This window comes from Oryx dammah, unplaced genomic scaffold (assembly GCF_014754425.2).
Source record: "Oryx dammah isolate SB20612 unplaced genomic scaffold, SCBI_Odam_1.1 HiC_scaffold_11050, whole genome shotgun sequence".
In the NCBI taxonomy this organism is placed as follows: Eukaryota; Metazoa; Chordata; class Mammalia; order Artiodactyla; family Bovidae; genus Oryx; species Oryx dammah.
Window position 1 is genome coordinate 6,541,295 of NW_024080444.1, and position 21,372 is coordinate 6,562,666.

Here is a 21,372-nt window from a genome sequence, read left to right on the forward strand (position 1 = left end):
CCACTCTACACATGGACATCACCAGATGGTCAACACCGAAATCAGATTGATTATATTCTTTGCAGCCAAAGATCGAGAAGCTCTATACAGTCAGCAAAAACAAGACTGGGAGCTGACTGTGGATCAAATCATGAACTCCTTATTGCCAAATTCAGACTTAACTTGAATAAAGTGGGGAAAGTAGGCATACAGATGGTCAACTGGCACATGAAATTGAAAGTGAAGTTGCTCAGTCGTGTCCAACTCTTTGCAACCCCATGGACTGCAGCCTACGAGGCTCCTCCGTCCATGGGAATCTCCAGGGAAGAATACTGGAGAGGGTTACCATTTCTTTCTCCAGGAGATCTTCCCAACTCAGGGATTGAACCTGGGTCTCCCGCATTGCAGGCAGATGTTTTAGATGTTCAATATCCACTAGTTATTAGAGAAAGGCAGATCAAAACTACAATGAGATTATTACATCAGACCAGTCAGAATGGCCATCATTAAAATATTTAGGAGTATTGGACAGGGAACAACAGACTGGTTCCAAATAGGAAAAGGAGTATGTCAAGGCTGTATATTGTCATCCTGCTTATTTAAGTTATATGCAGAGTACATCATGAGACATACTGGGCTGGATGAAGCCCAAGCTGGAATCAAGATAGCTGAGAGAACTATCAATAACCTCATATATGCAAATGGCACCAACCTTATGGCAGAAAGTGAAGAAAAACTAAAAAGCCTCTTGATGATAGTGGAAGAGGAGATTGAAAAAGTTGGCTTAAAGCTCAACATTCAGAAAACGAAGATCATGGCATCCAGTCCCATCACTTCATGGCAAAAAGATGGGGAAACAGTGGGAACAGTGGCTGACTTTATTTTTCTGGGATCCAAAATCACTGCAGATGGGGATTACAGCAATGAAATTTAAAAACGCTTACTCCTTTTAAGGAAAATTACGACCAACTAAACATCATATTAAAATCAGAGACATTGCTTTGTCAACAAAAGTCCATCCAGTCAAGGCTATGGTTTTTCTAGTAGTTATGTATGGATATGAGAGTTGGACTATAAAGAAAGCTGGGCAATGGAGAATTGATGCTTTTGAACTGTGGTGTTGGAGAAGACTCTCAGAGTCCCTTGGACTGCAAGGAGATCCAACCAGTCCATCCTAAAGGAAATCAGTCCTGGGTGTTAACTGGGAGGACTGAAGCTGAAGCTGAAACTCCAATACTTTGGTCGCCTGATGCAAATAGCTGTATCATTTGAAAAGACCCTGATGCTGGGAAAGATTGAGGGCAGGAGGAGAAGGGGACGACAGAGGATGACATGGTTGCATGGCATCACTCACTCAGTGGACATGAGTTTGGAGTTGGTGATGGACAGGGAGACCTGGCGTGCTGAGGTTCATGGGGTCGCAAAGAGTCGGACGTGAACTAAACAACTGAATTGAACTAATATATGCTGGACAGGGTGTGAAAAAAACATGACTCCTTCCCACACTACTTGTGGGAATGTAAATTGGCACAATCAGTATGGAGCATAGTATTGTGTTGTCTAGTCACTTACTTGTATCTGACTCCTTTACAACCCTATGGATTGTAGCCCACTCCTCTGTCCATGGTATTTCCCATGCAGGCATGCTGGGGTAGGTTACCATTTCCTTCTCCATGGAGCACAGTTATGGAAGTTTCTTAAAAAAACAAAAATAGAGTTACCACATGATCCAGAAATCTCATTCCTGGACATATATCCAGAAAAAAAAAATGCTTTAGTCTGAAAAAGTACATGCATCCCAGTATTCATAACAGCACTATTTACAATGGCCAACACCTGGGGGCAGCCTAAATGTCCATCGATGGATGGATATAGAGGATGTGATGCATGTATATAATGGACTATTATTCAGGCATAAAGAAGAATAAAATAATGCTATTTGCAGCAGCATGGATGGACCTAAAGGTTATCATATTAAGTGAAGTATGTCAGACAGAAAAAAACAACTATTATATCAGATATATGTGTAATCTAAAGAAAGGATACAAATGAATTTATTGGCAAAACAGACATAGACTCATATATAGAGAAAATAATCTTAGGCTTGCCAAAGGGGATAGGAGGTCAGGAGGATAAATTAGGAGTTTGAGATTAATATATTCACATTACTATATAGAAAATAAATAAGCAATAAGGATTTACTGTATAGTGCAGGTAACTATATTCAAAATTTCATAATAACTTAGAATGGAAAAATATCTGAAAAGAATATATGTGTGTGTGTGTGTGTGTATGTATCTGAATAACTTTGCTATATTCTTGACCTTAATGTGATGTAAATTAACTACTACAATTTTTTAAAAAAGAGGAAAAAAGAAAATATATTAGTTGCTGTACAGCTCAATATAACATGAAAGTAAGAAGAGGATTTTTGAGAATATCTTTGAAATTCCTAATTATATTAATGAGCAGATGGTAACATCATTATCCAACACAGGGCTTTAGGGAAAAAACCAATTTTGTGCAAGATTTTGACATGTTTGCTTTCCATTACCACTGTACCAAGGTAGGTGGGGATGTCTAACGGACAATGGAAATGAATTCTGAAATTTCAAAGAACTACAAAAAATGTAGTATCAGGCAATAGATTTCATAGATTGGTTCATCATAGCAGAGTATGCTCAGATCAAAGTACTGTGAACCAAGGACACTGTGTTAGAGATGAGAGATAGCCCTCCTGTGTCTCTCATCATACCCCACTTCTCTTGACACTCTTTAAGCCCTAATCATTTTATATCCCAAGTATTTTTTTTGCTACTGTTTTCTTTGTGATGCTCTAAATTGCCAAAAAGTGTCTTGAGGTTAAATGAAAATATATTTGGGTATAATATTGCAAGTCTTTGAAAATCTCACATATTTATTTTCCTTAGAAATTCATAAAGGGAGACAGAATAGTACAGTGTTTAAGAGCACAGATTCTGAGGCCAGACTGCCTGGTTTCAAATCATAGCAAATAGCTATGAGATCTTAGGTGATGTCTTTCATTTCATTTTACCTTGGTATATATGTATATATTTATGGCCAAAGGGCTTGCAAGATCTTAGCTTCTTGACCCAGGACTGAGCCCATGCCCTCGACGTTAAAAGCAGTGTCTTAACTGGACTGCTGAGGAATTCCATTTACCTTGTTTTTTATCACCCATAAAACACAGAGATAATAGTGGTATTTGCTGGGATGTCATGCATATTAAGCAAGTTAATATTCATGTAACAATTAGAATATTATCTATGACAAATTAAATGCAATAAGATAAATAAATGCTAAATAAATGCTAATTACTTTATGTAGTAGTTTTCTGTGGCCTCGGTTTACATGTATGAAAGGAAGGGAATCAAGCCTGACATTTTCTTGAAAACTATAAAGGATTACTTTTTTTGTTTACTTGGACAATTGTTTTCTGTTTAAATCCTGAAATGATGAATGAACCTGAAGAATGATGATGTACATGTTTCTATATTTTCTATTCTAATTTTAACTGTAGGGTAGCTTGCCTTTTCAAATCGTTAAATATGTGTTTATTTGTGTTTAATCCATAGGAAAGGTCATAGGAAAAACATTGACAGTTGGAGATATCCAAACAAAGCATCACAGTATGTCCCCAGTAAAGCCTGAAAAATTTAACATTGCATGTGACAATCATTCCTGTAGCAGAGATAAATGTCACTTTTCAGTTTGTCCTAAAATAATGACAACAGTATAAATGAGAAGGGGAGTATGTTAAAAAATAGAACTATGGTGCACATCATGTTTAAAATCTGTTACTTATTATGACATGCCAGTCCCTTTAATTTCTGAAATATGGAAGTCACACATATTGTGTGCTTATAAGGACCTTGATACACAAGAGTAGTTATTAGACAAATAGACTTAACCTTTTTAAAAAGTAGAGACATTACTTTGCCAACACAGGTCCATCTAGTCAAGGCTATGGTTTTTCCAGTAGTCATGTATGGATGTGAGAGTTGGACCATAAAGAAAGCTGAGTATCGAAGAATTGATGCTTTTGAACTGTGGTGTTGGAGAAGACTCTTGATAGTTCCTTGGACTGCAGGGAGATCAAACCAGTCAATCCTAAAGGAAATCTGTCCTGAATATTCGTTGGAAGGACTGATGCTGAAGCTCAAATACTTTGGCCACCTGGCCCTGATGCTGGGAACGATTGAAGACAGGAAGAAAAGGGGGTGACAGAGATGGTTGGATGGCATCACCAACTCGATGGACATGAGTTTGAGCAAGCAAGCTCTGGAAGCTGGTGATGGAAAGGGAAGCCTGGTGTGCTGCAGTCCACGGGGTTCCAGAGTCTGACATGACTGAGTAACTGAACTGACTGAGACTGAACCTCACCTGGGAACTTAGAAATGCAGAGCAGATTCTCAGCCTTCCACCGGCTTTCTGAATTGCTGCTGCTGCTAAGTCGCTTCAGTTGTGTCCGACTCTGTTTGACCCCATAGACAGCAGCCCACCAGGCTCCTCTGTCTTTGGGATTCTCCAGGCAAGAATACTGGAGTGGGTTGCCATTTCCTGAATTTCAATCTCCTCTTTAACAAGATTTACAAGTGATTTTATAAATATTAAAATTCAAAGGTAATTGAGTAAGGACATCTGGAAATCAGTAATGATTGACAACAGATAGAGTTTTTGAAGAGTAAAAACAAAACAAACAACCCCCCCCCTGTGGCTCCACATCACCAGATTTTTGAAACCTACTTTCTGTGTTTAAAGATTACACTTATTTTCATCCACAAATATTTATTAAAAACATTCTAAAGAAATTATAGTCCAACAAATAAAAAAGTTTGTTCTGTGTTGATCAGTGTTCTGGATTCTAAAGATTCAATGATGAACAAAATAGGCAAAATTCTTTATACTCAAGGTGTTAATGTTTGAAGGTGTTCTAAAACAACTATAGGAAATTCTTTTTTGGGGGGGGATTTTTTTTTATTGGAATATAATTGCTTTACAATGTTCTGTAATTTCTGTTCTACACTAAGTGAATCATATGTAAACATACATATGTTCCCTCCCTCTTGGACCTCCTTCCCACCTCAACTCAAGGAAATTCTTAAGAGCAAGAATCTAAACAAATAGGCTTCTCTAGATTTGTGGAATTTTCCCTGATAACCTTTTACATATTCAGTTGTATCACTCACATTCAGTCACTGCCTAGTTCTTATTCATATTCTGGGGCCAGGTTTCCTAGGTTCAAATCCTGACTCAGCCTTTCTGTTGCCCTATAGACTGGTTTTCTTATTTGAAAAATGGGAAAAATAATAGTGTCTTCATCAGGATATTTTAGGAAGGTCAATGGGGTTAATATAGACACAGTACTCAGGATTTGGTATGATTTATATAAATATGAGACACTCATTGCTGTTGTAAAAAGTTATCAGTGGTGCTTTTCTCTTTTCTGAATATGAGTTTTAAGGAACTAGTTCAAGTTTTGGAATGTGCAAAAAGTCTATGGTAAAACCAGCTGCCAGTAAAGGAGTGAAAAGTATGCAAAATGGGTCAAGGGAGAGAAAAGTTACAAACTTCTGTTAGTAAAGTCATGGGGATATAATGTACAGCTTGGTGACAATATAGTTAATAATATTGTATTGCATATTTGAAAGTTGCTGAAAGAGTGAATCTTAAAAGTCCTTACCATAAGAAAAAGTTTATAAAATAACTCCTTTTGTATGGTGACAAATGATAACTAGATTTATTGTGATGATCATTTCACAGTGCATAGAAATGTCAAATCATCATGTTGTACATCTGAAACTAATATAATGTTACATGTCCTTTATACCTAAATTAAAAAAAGAAAATCATCCTAGGATTTTGAAACATCTCCATTAGTTAAGATGTCAAATGCTGACTACATATGATAGAGAAGACTGGCTTCTACAGATTCTAACCGAGATTGAAAACCCGAACAAGATACTGATTTTTAGTTCAGTATTTTAAATTCCTGATTTAAAATTCTTGTATTTTGTGCAATCCCAGATAATTGTTTGTTTTCTGTTCTGCTCATCTAATTTGCTTTAAATTATGGTTACGTCTCCAAGGTTTTTGTCTTTAATCTCAGCTCCTCTCTTGGTAAGTTTTGTTGGTAAATGAGTAGGAAGTTAATTCTTGCTTACCTTGATTTCCTTTCTAATTTTTTCATTTATTTTAGTTAAATCTCTCCAAGCACTGATTTGTTCATTTTAAGCAGTATAATAATATTTAAAGCCTCACAAAACTGGTAAAGCCACATAATCAATCACATAGTGATTCTATTCATGGGATTTTTTTTTTCTTGTGCAAGTAGAGATAGGATTTCTATAATTCAGATATATTACTAATTCTTCACACTCTGAAATGTTTATTTCTGAAGTAGCCTTTCCTTTTAGAACTTAAGGATAATATAAACCAGGCATATTATATACACAACTGTATACAAGTTCTTCATGGTTGGGTCTTGGTCAAACAATGCCCATTTCTCCTCCCCACTTCCTACCTGGGCACTCTGCTACTCAAAGCCCAGCATTTTGTTTCTCATCTCCATGCCTTTCCCTACACCAGTATTTCTTAAAAGTGTGGCCTGGGGATTAAACCCTTTCAGAAGAACTGAGACGTCAGACTATGTTTTGTAATATTAAGGAACTGTTTAACATTTTTCATCCTCATTCTTTTAGGATTGTACAGGGATGATTTGAAGAGGCTCTATGGCATGCGATTTCATAGTAGATTGGAAGCAGATATGAGAAACCATCTACCTACCATTAACACAAACACTATAGAATTTTATAAAAATGCAAAACCAGGCCCCTCTTTCACCTTTCTGTCTTAGAGAATAATTTTTCAATAAAAAATGTATTTATATATTAGCATTTAATGAGATAATTTTAATGAATTAATAAAATAATTGTTTCTAATGACCTTTGTTTTAACATACTACAGTAAAGATCACTAGATTAAAACTATGTAAATAAAATCATTTGGGGGTCTGCTTAATTTTTAAGAGTGGAAAGGGTTCCTAAAGCCAAAATGCTTGAAAACTTCTGGTATCCACTCTTCTCTTGGCATGGTTGAGACAAGGAAGAAGGTGGTGGTTGTCCCACATTAATTCATGTAGTCACCTATACTCTCTGACAATTTTATACTCTACCCACAAAATGCTTTGCAGAGAGAAAGAAAGAAGAGTGATAGAGTGAGCCAAAGAAAATATGAGTTGCTATGTGGATAAGTCTCCATTCTAGATAATCAAGTGCCATGGTATAGACACTTGATGAGATGACATTGCTTTCTCATTTTGTAAAATAAATACTAGAATAACAAATAAAACTGAGAGCAATTGTGACTGATTATATGAAGTACTTGAAGGGACTTCTTTGAATTTTTATGAATCCAAGTCTGTTGCATTTTATAGATGAGGAAACTGAAGCCAGCTTTTGTGCAAGGACTGACCTCTTAGTAATGAAATCAAGAATTGGAACTGAAGTTTAGGCATTTAGGTTTATTGTACTACCATGTATCTCATAAACTTCAATTTCTTTCCATGTTTTCAATTAGGATAAATTTTACTGTAATTATATAGAAGTGTATGCATAATACTGAGTCTCTGGATAAAAGCCTAGCATATAAAGTAATAGATCTGGAAAGGAACATTGAGAAAATATGAATGAATGGTTAATATTTGTCAGATGATTAGGTATAGAGGTTCAATTCAACTTTCAAAACAGCACATGCAATTCTCCCTATAATTTTTGCAAATTGTTCCAATAGCCTATAATATCCTTCATTTGATGATTCTAAAGGGCCTATAATTACGTCTCAACTTTTAAAACCATATCATTATCCATTCAGTTAACAGAGTGCATTGATATAAATCACAGTATCCTCTGGTGTACACTAAAATTGTTAAGCAGAATAATTTATGCAAATTACTTATAGAGTTAATATATGTTAAATATGTTTAATTACACTGCAGAACTTAGTTCACAGCAGCACACACAATTATTTTTAATTATAAAAACAGATATTTTGGAGATTTATGCTCAACCCGTTATACTGCTAGTTTATACTGCTTTACTTTGTTGCTTCTAGAAATAAATTAAAGAAAACAGATTAATAATTTGTGCCAGAATCTTGTTACTGAAAAGCTTATGTATATTTTAGTTTTAGCATTCTCCAAGACTTAAAAGCTATCAACTGCTTTTGGGACTGTATTTAAAATAAATACTTATTACCAAGAGATGGTAGGAAACTTGACAAAGAACAGCTTAGAGACATAATAATGTTTATCTTTGGGAAACAAAACTGAGGGGATAATGATGACAGCAACTTTGGTTTTTATTATAAGCTTTTCTTTATTATTTGATTGCTAATCATATATATATTACTTTGATTAAAAAGTCAAATGTAAGAAAATGTACTTGTACAGACACAATACTAGAAAATAATGTTTACCCATAACTTTCTGGCACTAAATATTTGTTATTTTGATTTATATAAAATAGATGGCAAATAATGGATGTTCAAATGTTATAGACAGAACTAATGATATAATTAAACCTTATTCACTTCAGATGGATTCTTTACCAACTGAACCACCAGGGAAGTCCATAATTAAAACCTAAGAATTTCTAAATTTTAGGAAAAAAAATCCTCTCCATTGGTATAATTTTTCCACATTATTAAGTACTAGATTTATTGTTATATGTACACATCTTTCAATAATATTAAGGCAGTGATGTGATTTTCTATGGCAAAGTGTGAATTTGAAATGACCCTACATCTACATACAGTATACCAATCACCAGTTCAGGAAGTTATAAGATTTAATAGAATATTTATATGGGAAATAATATACTGATACTACAGGATAGGAAAATACATTATTTGGTGAAACTCAAAATATATAATGTTAGTGGACTCCTTTAATGAAATTTAACTACTATATTGAACATAGAATGCTCTTAAGTAAGTAAATAGAATTTCAGATTAAAGAATCTTTATGTAGTAGGTACATTTCTAATAACAGTATATACTGTACTAGTGCAAGAATTGGAGAAGGCAATGCGCCCCACTCCAGTACTCTTGCCTGAAAAATTCCATGGACGGAGGAGCCTAGTAGGCTGCAGTCCATGGGGTCGCAAAGAGTTGCACACGACTGAGCGAATTCACTTTCACTTTTCACTTTCATGCATTGGAGAAGGAAATGGCAACCCACCAGTATTCTTGCCTGGAGAATCCCAGGGACGGGGGAGCCTGGTGGGCTGCTGTCTATAGGGTTGCACAGAGTTGGACACGACTGAAGCGACTTAGCAGCAGCAGTGCTAGAATATAATAAATACAGGGTATTTTTAATAGCTTTTATAAAATCCAAAACTTTTCAAATAGATTGTTATATTAAACATGATATCAATAAGTACAAATCTTTCAAAATTAATCCACAGACATTGCAGCCATAAGCTAAGGAATTTTACACATAAAAGAGTACCAAACTAAAAGTGAATGCACACCCTACTATCTTTAATTGGATGTTAAAATACTTGAAGCTTGCTTCAGTGATCAATGAAATGATAATATCCTACAAGGAGATTATTAAAAAATAAATAAAACTAGCACATTATTTATTTGCTGTTTTATCTCCAAATAGGTTTACCATGAATTTTATTTAATATACTCTTCATGATTAAAAGTAGCAGATTTTTCTGTTGAAAGAATTTCTCGATAGGAATATGATCTTTTAATGAAGATAAACCTTTGTTAATTTATTATGTAGAATTTCATTATCTAATAGTCTCATTTGTTCTCTTCCCTATAATATGCTTTCTTGAGTGTTACACATCAGCCTTCTAATAGGGTTTTTCTAATCCATGAATCTAAGTCATGTACTGTAGGCTTTAACTATAGAGTCAAAGGGACTTTTGAATATAGAGCATCTGGAAACATATTGTTGCCACTGTGTCAGTATGGTCAATAATGCTGTGTCAATTTTTCATTGAAATATTTTTATAAAATTTCTCCACACAATTATATTTCTTTCTTTATTATAAATAAGTACTAAATACTCCCCTCTGATTAATGGAAACATCCCCAGTGATCTCATGGCTCTCTGCTAGATTACAAATTGTTTTAATGTCAAGGAACCTTCCTTTTCACTTGGTAAACACTTAGTGCTTATGTTGTGTTTGTCATGTCATAGATACCTTTTATCTCTTTGTAAATAATATCTTTCTTATGGTCAAAATGTGATGTAATAATGCTGTGATAATTATAATAACCAATGCATTTCCAAGACTTATTATGTGCCAAGTTGTTTTAAGCACTTTGCCTATATGTTAGCTGGTTTAATCCTCACAGTAACTTCTTGATGTTAATATTAGTCTTATCTCAATGTACAGGCACTGAACAAAGTTGTCAAATAATTTTCTCAGGGCCATATAGCAAATCAGAGCAAGATTTTGAAATCAGGTCATTAAACACCAAAATTCATTCTATGTAATACTGCCAATTTTTGCCAAAATTCATGCCAATTTTTATTAAGGCATGAGCCTCTTGAAAACACATATTTCTAGTAAAGAATTCTCAAAAATTTAGTTTTATGATTGTTAAATCAAGCATGCAAAAAGTCAAGACATGTGTGTTTCTGAAGCAATATTCTCAAATGTGACTGAAATACAGTACAGAGATACGTAAGACATTCCACTGATGGTTGAGGAAAAATATTAGTTTTGTGTTGCTATTATATTTGTTGGTTTTCCCTTTCTTAATTTTGGGGCTGTTTTCTTTTTTAATATATAAACCCTACTATAAGGCACAATAAAGGACAGAAATGGTATGGACCTAACAGAAGCAGAAGATATTAAGAAGAGTTGGCAAGAATACACAGAACTATACAAAAAAGATCCTAATGACCCAGATAACCATGATGGTGTGATCACTTACCTAGAGCCAGATATCCTGGAGTGTGAAGTCAAATGGCCCTTAGGAAGCATCACTACAAACAAACCTAGTGGAGGTGATGGAATTCCAGCTGAGCTACTTCAAATCCTAAAAAATAATGCTGTTAAAGTGCTGCACTCAATATGCCAACAAATTTTGAAAACTCAGCAGTGGCCAGCCACAGGACTGGAAAAGGTCAGCTTTCATTGCACTCCCAAAGAAGGGCAATGCTAAAGAATGCTCAAACTACCAAACAATTGAATTCGTTTCACATGCTTTCAAGATCATGCTAAAATCCTTCAAGCTAGGCTTCAACAGTAAGTGAACCAAGAACTTCCAGAGGTATAAGCTGAATTTAGAAAAGGGAGAGGAACCAGAGATCAAATTACTAGCACCAACTGGATTATAGAGAAAGCAAGAGAATTCCTGAAAAAAAAAACATCTACTTCTGCTTTATTAGCTATGCTAAAGCCTTTGACTATGTGGATCACAACAAACTGTGGAAAATTCTTAGAGATCAAAATACCAGACCACCTCACCTGCCTCCTGAAAAATCTGTATGCAGGGCAAGAAGCAACACTTAGCACTGGGCGTGGACCAATGGACTGGTCGGGGAAGAAGTATGTCAAGGCTGTATTTTGTCCCCTGCTTATTTAACTTCTCTGCAGAGTAAATCATGCAAAATGCTGGGCTGGATGAAACACAAGTTGGAATCAAGATTGCCAGGAGAAATATCAATAACCTCAGATATGCAGATGACACATCCTTATGGCAGAAAGCAAAGAGGAACTCAAGAGCCTCTTGCTGAAGGTGAATGAGGAAAGTAAAAAAGCTGGCTTAAAACACAATGTTCAAAAAATTAAGACCATGGCATTTGGTCCCATCACTTCATAGAAATTAGATGAGGAAAGAATGGAAACAGTGACAGACTTTATTTTCTTGGCCTCCAAAATCACTGTGGATGGTGACTGCAGCCATGAAATTGAATGATACTTGCTCCTTGGAAGAAAAGCTATGACAAACCTAGACAGCATATTAGAAAGCAGAGACAACACTTTGCTGAAAATGGTCCACTTAGTCAATATGTTATGGTTTTTCCAGTAGTCATGTATGGGTGTGAGATTTGGACAATAAAGAAGGCTGAGCACTGAAGTATTGATGCTTTCCAACTATGGTGTTGGAGAATACTCTTGAGAGTTCCTTGTAGAGCAAGGAGATCCAACCAGTCCATCCTAAAGGAAATTAGTCCTGAATGTTCATTGGAAGGACCAATGCTGAAGCTGAATCTCCAATATTTTGGCCACCTGATGAGGAGAACCAGCTCACTGGAAAAGACCCTGATGCTGGGAAAGATTGAAGGCAGGAGAAGGGGATGGCAATGATAAGATAGCTGGGTAGCATTACTAACTCAATGGACATGAGTTTTCGCAAACTCTGGGATGTGGTGAAGGACAGGGAAGACTGGTCTGCAGTTCATGGGGTTGCAAAGAGTCAGACATGGCTGAGTGACTGAACTGACTGAGAGTAGTATATTTCATGATTTATAAATGAGCAATATAAAGTATTGTGGTACCTGTGTACTTTTAAAACTTTCTTATGGGTATATTATCTGTAAACTTTAGAAATAAACATCTAGAAATTGTCCAGAATTAAGGGAGAAGTAGGGGCTTCCTTTGTGGCTCTGCTGGTAAAGAATTCACCTGCAATGTGGGAGATCTGGGTTTGATACCTGGGTTGGGAAGATTCCCTGGAGAAGGGAAAGGCTACCCACTCCAATATTCTGGCCTAGAGAATTTCATGGACTATATAGTCCATGGGGTTGCAAAGAGTTGGACACCACTGAGCAACTTTCACTTTTTCTTTCACTTTCAAAGGTAATAAGTTGCTTTTTCAAATCTTCCTGGAAGTACTCTCTTAAACTTTCCTGGTGGTCCAGCAGTGAAGACTCTGCTCTTCCAATGCAGGGGAGGCCCAGGTTCAATCCCTGGTCAGGGAACTAGATCTCACATGCCACAGGTAAAGATTCCACATGCCCAGTGAAGCTCAAAGATCCCACATGCTGCAACTAAGACCTAGCACAACCACATAAATAGATTTGGGAGCTTCCCTGGTGACTCAAACTAAAGAATCCACCTATACTGCATGATACCTGGGTTCAATCCCTGGGTGGGAATATCCCATAGAGGAGGGCATGGCAACTCACTCCAGTATTCTTGCCTAGAGAATCCTCATGGACACAGGAGCCTGGTGGGCTACAGTTCATAGGACTGCAGAGAGTCAGACATGACTGAGCTACTAAGTAATGCACTGCACTGCACAAGGGTAATAAGTGGCTTCCCTAGTGGTAATAAGTGGCTTCCCTAGTGGCTCAGAAGGTAAAGAATCTGCCTGCAATGCAAGAGACCCAGGTTCAATCCGACTTGGGATGATTCCCTAGATAAGGGAAAGCCTATCCACTCTAGTATTCTTGCTGGAGAATTCCATGTATAGAAGAGGCTGACGGGCTGCCGTCTATGGGGTTGCACAGAGTCGGACACAGCTGAGCGACTAATGCTTTCACTCACACAAGAATAATAAGGCATACATCAATCTTTGCTAGAATGTGTTAGAGTAGTTTTTTTTTTTTTTTTTTTTTGAGCCTACTTTCCTCATCTATATGATGGGAATATTTAATACCTTTATCCTGGGTGGCTTAGACAGTAAGGAATCTGCCTGCAATGCAGGAGACACAAATTTGATCCCTGGGTCAGGAAGATCCTCTGGAAAGGGAATGGCTTTCCACTCGAATATTCTTGCCTGGAGAATCCCATGGACAGAGAAGCCTAGTGGGCTACAGTCCATGGGGTTGCAAAGATTCAGACAGAGACTAACACTTTCTCTTTACTTTCACATAGTTGTATCACAATGATTGAATAAATAAAATATGTGTGAGTTTTTAAAAAGCAGAAATCTCTACAGAATTGCTAATCACTCAAGTATTGCTCACCAACACTTTGAAATGCCATTTTGAGTATTTGGGACAAGCCCATAAGAAAGAAATTTTTGTGCATTGAATCTTCTGGGTCCATTTATGGTTAAGTCATCTGGTTGATGTTTGGCATGTCTAGCATAAAACAGACCGTTCCTGGGAGAAAAATATCCTCTTAGAGGCACTGTCTCTACTGCTTTATTTGCTGCTGCTGATATTTCTGAAGTGCATTAATAGGCTTTTAGGAAATCACATTAGTGTCTGGCCAAGCAGATCTGAGCTTGGTTCAAATGAACAAATTAAAAAAAAATCTGAAAATGAATAAAGTCATTTTTTCTATTCTTTAAAGCTCCCCCCCGAAATAAAAAAAGATAAATAAGTCAATAAGTTGAGATGTGAATATATCCAGTTAGTAGATACTAATATTTCTGCCGAAAGTGTTTGTATTATCCCCAGTGCACACCTCTAGGTATTCTCTATTACCACTTTAGATTTTAGCTTAGTAAACATGATCAGTAAATTTCTACTGGCAACTTTAGCCTATATTGTAATATATAAAATATGTGTATTAATTAAAGTAGGAAGGTCCATCTAGTCAAGGCTATGGTTTTTCCAGTAGTCATGTATGGATGTGAGAATTGGACTGTGAAGAAGGCTGAGCACCGAAGAATTGATGTGTTCGAACTGTGGTGTTGGAGAAGACTCTTGAGAGTCCCTTGGACTGCAAGGAGATCCAACCAATCCATTCTGAAGGAGATCAGCCCTGGGATTTCTTTGGAAGGAATGATGCTAAAGCTGAAACTCCAGTACTTTGGCCACCTCATGCGAAGAGTTGACTCATTGGAAAAGACTCTGATGCTAGGAGGGATTGGGGGCAGGAGGAGAAGGGGACGACTGAGGATGAGATGGCTGGATGGCATCACAGGCTCAATGGATGTGAGTCTGAGTGAACTCCGGGAGTTGGTGATGGACAGGGAGGCCTGGCGTGCTGCAATTCATGGGGTTGCAAAGAGTCGGACACAACTGGGCAACTGAACTGAACTGAACTGATCATAGAGTTTCATCTTATTTCTATTTTTCTATAAAGTGCAGAAATGCATTAGCATTTCCCAAATGATCTATAGAATACCAATCCTGTAGGCTTTCTTTTGTTAACCTAACATTCCTTTACAAAATATGGAAGTTTACATGAGCATATGATTGAGAAGTCTGAGTATTTTGAATATTCCAGATCCCCTGGAGGAGAGCATGGCAATCCAATCCAGTATTCTTGCCTGCAGAATCCCCATGGACAGAGGAGCCCGGTGGGCTACAGTCCATGGGGTCTCAAAGAGTTGAACATGACTGAGAAACTTAGCACAGCAAATTTATTTGACCCAGAAAGATTTTGGATTTTGTTTGTTTGCTAATATTACAAAGAACTAAAAATTATAAAGCAGGGAATATACCAGGATATAGATTTCTTATTCATAAGTTGTTCTGCTACTGCTGCTGCTAAGTCGCTTCAGTCATGTCCAACTCTGTGCGACCCCATAGACTGCAGCCCACCAGGCTCCCCCTTCCCTGGGATTCTCCAGGCAAGAACACTGGAGTGGGTTGCCATTTCCTTCTCCAATGCATGAAAGGGAAAAGTGAAAGTGAAGTTGCTCAGTCGTGTCCGACTCTTCGCGACTCCATGAACTACAGCCCACCAGGCTCCTCTGTCCATGGGATTTTCCAGGCAAGAGTACTGGAGTAGGGTGCCATTGCTTTCTCCGATAAGTTGTTCTTCAGTAACTCAAATCAGATGATTAGAAAATGCCGAAGTAGAAATGAGAGTTCTGCAAATTTTTGTTTTGCCATCAGTTCAGTTCAGTTCAGTAGCCCAGTCGTGTCTGACTCTTTGCGACCCCATGAATTGCAGCACGCTAGGCCTCCCTGTCCATCATCATCTCCCAGAGTTCACTCAGACTCATGTCCATCGAGTCTGTGATGCCATCCAGCCATCTCATCCTCGGTCGTCCCCTTCTCCTCCTGCCCCCAATCCCTCCTAGCATCAGAGTCTTTTCCAATGAGTTAACTCTTCGCATGAGGTGGCCAAAGTACTGAAGCTTCAGCTTTAGCATCATTCCTTCCAAAGAAATCCCAGGGTTGATCTCCTTCAGAATGGACTGGTTGGATCTCCTTGCATTCCAAGGGACTCTCAAGAGTCTTCTCCAACACCACAGTTCAAAAGCATCAATTCTTTGGCGCTCAGCCTTCTTCACAATCCAACTCTCACATCCATACATGACCACAGGAAAAACCATAAGGACCTTAGTTGGCAAAGTAATGTCTCTGCTTTTGAATATACTATCTAGGTTGGTCATAACTTTTCTTCCAAGGAGTAAGCGTCTTTTAATTTCATGGCTGCAGTCACCATCTGCAGTGATTTGGGAGACCCCAAAATTAAAATCTGACACTGTTTCTACTGTTTCCCCATCTATTTCCATGAAGTGATGGGACCGGATGCCATGATCTTCATTTTCTGAATGTTGAGCTTTAAGCCAACTTTTTCACTCTCCTCTTTCACTTGCATCAAGAGGCTTTTTAGCTCCTCTTCACTTTCTGCCATAAGGGTGGTGTCATCTGGATATGTGAGGTTATTGATATTTCTCACAACAATCTTGATTCCAGCTTATGTTTCTTCCAGTCCAGCATTTCTCATGATGTACTCTGCATATAAGTTAAATAAGCAGGGTGACAATATACAGCCTTGATGTACTCCTTTTCCTATTTGGAACCAGTCTGTTGTTCCATATCCAGTTCTAACTGTTGCTTCCTGACCTGCATACAGATTTCTCAAGAGGCAGGTTAGGTGGTCTGGTATTCCCATCTCTCTCAGAATGTTTTGCCATAGAACTTGTTATTTTACCCAAAGAATATTTATAACAGTATGTGTAAAATGATATACAATTCTAAAATGCCTATTTTTTGTACTATTTAACTAAGAAAAATAAGATTTTTATTAGACTTCCATGAGAAAATGTACATCTGTTTGGTGAAAACGTATTTTTTAAAGTGACTATACTATGCCCTGTCAATTAACTATAGAATACATGTTAAGATGAGAAAAAGGTACCATGATGACGTCCACAGTTATGATACACATGCAAAGGACACAGAGTACATATTCCTCTCATGCCCTCACTCCTCTCTACTGGAGTTGTTTGATGTACTTTCCACCCTGCAGTAAAAAATGGCATGACAATGGAGCTAACAAAATAAAAGAGAAGTTGATAACACACTAGCTGCTGTCTCATAATTCAGTCTTCATATGATCCCTTACAGCAATGTGACACACAAGGTATTTCAAACCACCTTCCCAATACAAACTAGATACAAGACAAGTTCTGAATGAAACACAAGAAATATTCCTGTACACTCATAACTAAGAGTCAAAGAATTTGAGGAAAATCTTTGACAAAATCCTAAGAGGAATTAAGAATAGATGTGGCTATTCTGTTTACATTTGACAACATCAGAAACCTAGAGACTTGGATAATAAAGGTTATACAGAGGGCAAAAGACAATATCTATGGTATTTAGGGAAATCTCCTGTACACTAGATTGACTTTCAAATAGATCATCCAAAAGATATACATACATCTATATTAGTATTTTAATTGTAACAATAGGGAAATTCTGAATGCTTATCAACTTAATTACCTACCAATTTTATATACATATATATATATACATCTTTAGATGAATTCCATAAACTTAAAGCTGAGCAATTGTGAAACTATTCTTAAAGGATGATACTATACATGTATATTATTGGAAGAGGTAAACTATACTCTTATAAATATATATATATATATATATATATATATGAGGAGCATAGGAATTATAATTACTGATAGATGACTAGTAACCTCGAGGATGAGGGAACAATATAGTTTGTGAACACAGTCCAGAAGGTTTTCATTTTATTGATGAAGTTCAATTTTTAAGCTTGATTGTAAGGATATGGAAATTCACTTTATTATTTTTATGTCTTTCTTATGTTTCACATGTTTAACAGATAAATCAATTATTCAATTCACCCTTGAGAAAAGCTGGAGGACTTCTAATAGTTTAATTTTCATAGTCATTGGTTGTGTTTTGGAGCTAACTTTCTAATGTAATGTAGGCTGAAACTATCAAATTTTATCAACAAATGATGAAAATTTCCTTTTTTGTGGACTTTCCTGGTGGTCTAGTGGCTGGGACTCCATGCTCCTAATACAAGGGACCTGGATTCGATCTTTGGTCAGGGAACCAGATCCCACATGTTTCAGCTAGAGTTTACATTCTGCAACCAAGAATCCTGTGTGCTGCAACTATAAGTTCCAGTGCAGCCAAATAAATCAATATTTTAAATTTCCTGTATTGGAAATGGACTTAAATAAATTTAATCTTGTATAATTTTATTTTGATATTTTGGCATAAGGTTGCCACAAACTAATTTTTAAAAAGTGTGTTCTCATCTTGTGGGAGGTAAAGAAAAATCTTGATTTTTCAAAATAGCATAAGGTTCTTTTGATTATCCCATCTTAAGAGGCTTTATGTTAATTTCAGAATGATTCCTCTGAAAGTATTCATTCATCCCCCATGCTTCCCAAACTCCCTCTTCTCCAATACTGAGGTTGAAGGAAGTGGCGAGAGGTTGTTGTATTGTTGAAAATAGAAGAGAGTGAATTAAATAATGCTTATTATAATGATGCAAACAAAGTATTTGTCCAGTTAATATTGATGATTGAAAAGTACTGTTAGGAAGTGGAGCAAACAAGCTCTAGGACGGTCTAATGGCTGGGAGGGAAAAGCATTAGGTTTTGCTGTTAGTAGTTCCACTACTGTCACTGGGCCATTACTGCAAGATTTTTCTGCAGAAACTTGTTTCTGGTGCAAACTTTAGGACTATCTCAACAACATTAACATGACTACAACTCCAACCCAAACCCTGATTATAAGGGAGAGTTTTTTAAAGGAGTTTTTAAAGGGAGAATTTCAAATATGTAACTGTAACACAGCTGAGCATATTGGAAATGATTATTTCAGATTTTTTTGGGGGGTTCAAGAAAACCAGTTGATAAATGAGGTAAAAAGTAGGTTTTCTGATCATTTTAAGGGTCTTGTTATGTGACATATAAACTTTGAGAGAATTTTACTCCACTATTCATTCTGTTCAATATGTTAACCTTTTCTTCATGATACTTAAGTTACCTAAAGATAGTGTAGTATTTAAGGGCCAGTGTTATGGATGTTGTATAAGAGAAGTAGAAATATGAGAGTTACTATAGATTTTTCTAGATAAAATCTTCCGTAAAACAGGTGATATTCTGTTTTGTAAGCTCTGTACTTGAGTCACTGCAACAACATATTAAATAAATATTATAGTAAATATAGTAATAGAAAAAGGACAGTATCTATTATGTAATCAAATACGAATAGATTGTTGGAAAGGTTTATATCCAGTATCTCAAAACGCTTGAACAAGCAGTACATTCAATTACATATGCTCTTGGAATTATAAATCCACATTCTCACACATATATAGCTATTACTACTTGTGATCCATATTTCATTACTTTAACCTTACATGTAAGCCAGTTGTCTGTTTTATATGCAGGACCTCAGCTGCTCTGTCTACAGAGGTGATGTAAAATTTCTACTTGAATAGCAATAAATCATGTTAATTTAGCCCTAGTCAAATGAAACATGGTAGAAAGGATGAAAGAAGAATAGGAATGAGAATGGTCAAAACAGATTACTGAGTATAAGAATTTGCCCAGTTAAAGTGATGCACTAATATTGAGTTAAATACTTCCAGCTATGAAACAAAACTTTAGATCAGCAGGAGTGTTTGTATAATTATAATCTATTGATAGTTAAACTGGATAAAATGATTTTGTATGTTTTGATTGTAATATGGTGTCCTCTTACTAATTCAGTGAACACAATCCAATTAGTTTCAAAAATGAGGTGAAAATGGACCACCTGCCAAAGGGTAATAAGATAAAAATGGATGCATTGGAAATACAAGCAGTGACCACAGATTGATTTAAAAAGAAACCACCTTATTCAGTCCTCTTTCCACCACATTATGTTCTTAAAACGAGATTTAATGTAATTGGTTTCACCTATCAGTGCCTGCAAAATTAACATGCTTACCTAATATTGACTCAAAAATCTCTCTTAAGTAGTGTTTTCCTAAAGAGAATGGCTAACTTATATATACAGTTCTGCATTTTCTACCATCTACCTTTATTATCAAAGTTCTATTTGGGAAAAACATGAACATGTGTATTGTTTTGCATGTCATTTTGTATTTTCCCAGGTCCTTGAATTTTTATTCCTCAAAAAGCTTAAGAAATTAAAAACAAAGGGGAAATATGGGACTTTTATCTTATGCAAATATACAATGAAATTTTAGAAACCCTCTACTTGTAAGAAAGATTAGAATTCAAATTTCCAGATGATATTAACCCATTTTTGCCCAGTATTATTTCTTAGATAAATAATGGCTTTGGATCCAAGCTTATATATAGTTAAAGGCTGAGGGTTCCAGCTATGACTGAATTCAACATGCCTACTTAGCACCTTGTAATCACTCCATGGCTTCAACACAATATCCTTTCTTAAGAGTGAATAAGAGGTTCTATTTGAATAAATTCATTTCTATTTTTTTTAGAAGGGGCTTGTGTGTGACTCTTAATCTCCATCAATGTATAATTGGGTACTGAAAAAAAAATTGGTTATTGTCAACCATCTGATATGCACTGCAGAGAGCTGGAAAAAACATGATTCATTGATTTTAATCATGTTCAGATGAGCCACTTCAGAGGCTGTCATGTAAAATGAATACCATGCAAAATAAAGGCAGTATTTTAGATTACAGAATTGTTTATAATGCCTACTTCCAAGATAAACTGATTTGGTTCTTGTTGACCTAAGACAAATAGATGTTATATATTTCTCCAACTCCTCAAAAACTGGTATATTCAGGATCAGCAGAGAATCATAATTTGGGGTCTGCAACCATGGGGAGCCATGTGCAAGTCATTCAACAGCAAGGGAAAGAGAATGCTTTTAGAAAGAGGGAAAGGAAATTAGAGAGTTATAGTAAACAAAGAGTTCCTGGCTTTTCTTTGGCTGAGACCTTGCCAGGAATGAAGAGGGATCTTTCTTATTAGTCTCTGCTGTCATCATAGGGTATGACAGCTCCCCATTCTGGTTTCCTGATTTTATTTAATTGAGATTTCTGTTTATTATTTTTTTACATTCTGAATATTAGTTTTAGTTAAGTTGAAGTTAGTTTGACTATGTTTGACTACAAAAGAAAAGTCCTTGCTAATTAATTGCTGAAACACAAATTGACAGGGCTTAATAATATAAAATAAAATATAATAAAACACAGAGAGGAGGAAAAAGTGTACTTAATGTAA

General features: G+C 36.2%; 1 long non-coding RNA gene across 1 annotated transcript in view; it reads left to right on the plus strand.

The window, feature by feature from the left end:
• LOC120860259 overlaps positions 1 to 21,372 on the plus strand; it is a 665,889-nt gene that overhangs the window by 279,215 nt on the left and 365,302 nt on the right. The gene's annotated exons all lie outside the window — the stretch shown is intronic.